This window comes from Loxodonta africana, chromosome 16 (genome assembly GCF_030014295.1).
Source record: "Loxodonta africana isolate mLoxAfr1 chromosome 16, mLoxAfr1.hap2, whole genome shotgun sequence".
Classification (NCBI taxonomy): Eukaryota; Metazoa; Chordata; class Mammalia; order Proboscidea; family Elephantidae; genus Loxodonta; species Loxodonta africana.
In genome coordinates this window covers 10,894,677-10,899,499 of record NC_087357.1, presented here as the reverse complement: position 1 = coordinate 10,899,499, position 4,823 = coordinate 10,894,677, and positions in this window count along the sequence as shown.

Sequence of the window (4,823 nt, the reverse complement as noted above, 5' to 3'; positions counted from 1 at the left end):
TACTATTGTCTTAATGTCTCTTTCAGCGCCTGACCAGGTCTTGCCTCAGCTTGCTCATTCTGGTGTTTCTAAGTAGACTTATACAGCTTTTTAAAGGCTATTAAAACTCATCTTCATTACAGACTTTTTGTCAGGCAGGTTTTAGGGAATTCCAAAAGCACAACTTACTGAACTGTTTCTGTTGGTTTTGAGGAGAAAGTACTGAGTATCAAGTTACTGAGAGAACTGAGTCTCAGCTGAGTATAAAACTGAATCACAGAGAGGTCCCCAAAGGGCCCCTTTCCCATAGGACATGGTCTTGTTTGAAATGACTCCTCAGCTCGAATCACCCAGCGACTGAGCTGCGGTAGAGCTTCATGCTCTTAAGAGTGTCTTAGGAATTAGGGAATCAATTTAGAAGGAGGACCTGCTGACCAACCTGTGTGTTCTGGATTCTGTGAAACCATGGGCCATTCCAGTTCAGTGATGTGTCTCTTCCAAAATCCAACGGGATAGTCTGTTTTCAGCAAGATTTTAATACGTGGATTGTAACCTTTTAGGGTACTACTCTACATCCCTTCCAGCTGCTTGAGGAAAAGAAGACTGGACTCTCTTAACTCATAAGTCTGGAAATGCGTAATGACATGTTGTAACTGGCTTTTCTGGAGAAGGATCAAAACAAATGGGAATGCATCAGTGGAGCAGTGACAATAACTGCTTTAATGCATTAAAATGTCTGCCTTGTAAATCCATATTTTAAGGAGGATAAACAAAAACCGTGTGGGGATGGAGTAAACTAAAAACACGGTAGAAATGAGTCATGGTTCTGAACTCTGTTCTTGGGTCTTCTTGGCCTTCACTAGGTTTCCTTCCAGTTTCTGAAAGTTCTCCGCCCTTATACAAGGTTCTGCTTCCTCCTTCCCACAGCAGTCCTCAATCCTGCCAGACAGGAAGCTTGAACGCAAACGGCTCTGCAAACATGGTCTTCATAAATAATAGAAAATGTTTACTTTTCAACTTTATGACAAACAGATTTGAGGAAAGTCCTGAGATTTAGCTTTACTATCTTCCTTTTGTTCCAGTGGTTTTGTGACGTCGTAAATGAGGCAGCACATAGGACACAGAGTCCGTCCAAGTTAGGTAGCCCTGGGGTCACTCTGCTCCCTGGAGATTGGGGGAAGGGCACCCTTTAGCAATGAGACCTTGGAACATCCACAAGGAGATGTCTCCTTGAGTGCCAGGTGTTATACATGGTGCAGAATGTAGCCTTCTATTTGTACAAAGACTTGGCAAGAAGAAGCTCATTGCAGCATATTTATAATAGCAAAAAACTGGAAAGAACATTAATGATAATGGAATGGCTAAACTCTGGTACATCCACAGAAGAAATCATCTGCAGCCATTAAGGTTACCGAGATAGTAGTCAGATTCCTTTCCACAAAAGGATGGTTTCTAGATACCAAGAAAAGAAAGCCAGGTCTCCAAGTAGTATATGAAGTCTGATTTGATTTCTGTGGAGGAAAAAATATTTATGTAGGATTGCTATTGATAGAAAACTCTCAGGAAGGGTATTCACCAAAGTGTTGACAGTGTTGTCCTTGGCCCATGGCAATAAAGGTGATTTTTCTCCATCTTTCACTTAATTGCATTTTGTAATTTTTCTGCAATACTATTACTACTACCAGTTGCCATCACATCAACTCCAATTCATGACGACTCCACGTGTGTCAGAGAAAAATTGTGCTGCATGGGGTTTTCAATGGCAGATTTTTTGGAAGTTGATTGCCAGGCCTTTCTTCCAAGAAGCCTCTGGGTAGACTTGAACTTCCAACCTTTCTGTTAGCCAAATGTGTTCTTTGCACCACTCAAGGACTCCTTTTCTGCAGTAAGTGTATAATAAAAAGACTTCGGAAATTGTGGGTTATTGACTACATGAATTATTTCATCCACCCAGCCCTGGAGGTGATTCTGAAAACATTCCTGATTCTCTGAGTATCTTTACTACCACACTTCAGTTTTTTAGATTTGTGGCCAATATAAGATTAGCCTTGTCGATGACCAAGTCAGTGAGCTGCTAGCTTCCCAGCGTGCAGCCTTTCTCGTTTCCAGATTAAATCACTCACTGACATTTTGGTTTGCATTGACAGTGATTTTTTTCCTAATAAGTATGGAGCCAATTCAACTTTTTTTTTTACTTTGGAACCCATTTCTAAATTTCCAAGAAGCACTTAAGAAATGCCTTTAGAATTGAAAGTGATTCAAAACTGGAGCAGTTATTTATGCCATTTCTCTAAGGCAAAAGTGCTTATCAGATTACTGCAAAATAGATTTGGGGAGTCTCAAAATAAAATGATTCTTTTGATCCTGCAGATACTCTCTTTGTAAGATTGGTTCATCATGCTTGCTGGTATTCTTTAGTACTGTGCCCTTCCTGCTGGCGAAGACTTAGAGTGTATTAAATATTAGGAGGTGTAGACTCGTCTTAAGGAGCGCTGGTGGTGCAATGGTTGAGTGCTTGGCCGCCAACTGGAAGGTCGGCAGTTCGAACCCACTGGCAGTGGCTCTGCGGGAGAAAATACCTGTGGATCTGCTTCTGTAAAGATGACAGCCTAGAAAACCCTATGGGGCACTTCTACTCTGTCTTAAGGGTCACTGTGAGTTGGAATTGACTAGACAGCACACGACAACAGCAAGAACAGACTCCACATACAAACATGTCTGAGGTTTTTGATTCCAAAGCAAACAGATCCTTCCTTGGGTCGTTTGCAGGGCTTTGAACTGGCTTGCTCTAGCTCAAACGCCTGCTGAGAAGTTACATTTCCACCCCAGATGTACTGAATCCCCAGGTGATTCTTATGTATAATACATTTTTGAGACCCACTACCATACTAGTTGTTTTTGAGTTTTTGAGTACCATACTAGTGGAACCCTGGTGGCGTAGTGTTTAAGTGCTATGGCTGCTAACCAAGAGGTCAGCAGTTCGAATCCACCAGGTGCTCCTTGGAAACTCTTATCAGGCAGTTCTACTCTATCCTGTTGGGTCGCTATGAATCAGAATGGACTCGATGGCAGTGGGTTTGGTTTTTGGTTTGACCATACTAGTGGTTCTCAGAAGTAGTCCCTAACCAGCAGCATTAGCATCACCTGGGAACTTGTTAGAAGTGCAAATTCTCGGCAGGGGTTCGACCAGAACAGAACCAGAATGACTCATTTGCTCTGGCTAACCCACTGTCAGTTCTTCTTGATAGAACTGGGAACCGCTAGGTCTCAACTGGGTAGAAACATATGTGGCTTGTTGTTTGTTACCATCGAGTGGATTCTGACTCGTGGAGACCAGATGTTGCAGAGTAGAACTATCCCATAGGGGTTTCTTGGCTACAGTCTTAATGGAAGCAGGTCAAAAGGCCTTTTCTTCTTCGGTACTGCTGGGTGGGTTCAAACTGCCAAACCATTTGCGCCATGTAGGCACCTTCAGATGTAGGTTAACTGTACTAAAATGTGGATAATCAAAAAGACCTTCCAGTTTGGGGGTGTGTGTATGTGGGAGGAATTTGGGAATGGTAAGGAACCACTCTCTAGAAAGACTGATAAGCCCAGGGAAGATCCTTGACAAGAGATGGGAAGTTAAGATGAATTTTGTGCAGCTAGACTCCTTTCTCCTAAAATGTTCTCCATCTTCTCAGTCTGTCACAATGCTTCTCTTGTTTCAGGCTCAGCTCAAATGTCACCTGCTCCCTGGGAGGATCGTGCCTTCCACTTTGCACTGCGAACACCTTGCTCACATATCTTAATGTACCGCTCAGCACATAGAGTTACAGTTAACGTACCTGACTCTGCCAATAAGCTGTGAAGCTCTCAAGGGCAGGACAATGACTGAGACATCTCAGAATTCCCAGCACCAGCAAAAGGCCTGGCATAGAGTTGGTGTCAAGCATTTGTTGCTTGACTGTTGAATGAAAACAGGCACTGTAGTACCAAAACCCAAACTCCCTGCCCTCGTAAGTTGATTCGGACTCATAGTGACCCTATAGGACACAGAACTGCCCCATAGGGGTTCCAAGGCTGTAATCTTTCTCCCACGGAGCAGCTACTGAGTTCAAACTGCTGATGTTTCAGTTACCAGCTGAGGGCTTTTAACCACTGTACCACCAGGGCGTCTGGAACTGTAGTAAACCACAAACCCATTGCTGTCAAGTCTATTCCTACTCATAACGAACCTGTAGGATACAGTAGTGCTGCCCCATAGGGTTTCCAAGGAGTGACTGGTGGATTTGAACTGCTGACCTTTTGGTTAGCTGCCAAATGCCTAACTACTGCACCAGCAGGCTTCCTTGCCTAGTAAAAAACCAAACCCGTTGCTGTTGAGTCGATTCCGACTCATAGCGACCCTATAGGACAGAGTAGAACTGCACCATAGAGTTTCCAAGGAGCTCCTGGTAGATTCGGACTGCCGACCTTTTGATTAGCAGCCGTAGCACTTAACCACTGCACCACCAGGGTTTCCGTAAGGAGGCCCCAAATAAACAAACTTGCCCCATAGATAAATTCATCCCTGAAGAATTAGGTGAGAAGACAAATACCTGGAGAGGTTCTGAGCAAAAAACCCTGCCTTCTTGAAATTGCGCTTGTTCTGCAAGCCTTGATGAACAGCTTCCTCCTCGGCCTGTCAGAGCCATTATGCACAAGTCTGTGCACAAGGGCAGACACAAACTCAGTGTGGTGCGTAGTCAAAAGACTTCATTCCTGGCCTTCTCTGCCCTGAGTGCCTTGTATTAACTGTGTGATCTTGAGAACGTTCCTAGCCTCTCAGAGTCTCTGTTACCTTATCTGTAAAATGGGCTTGA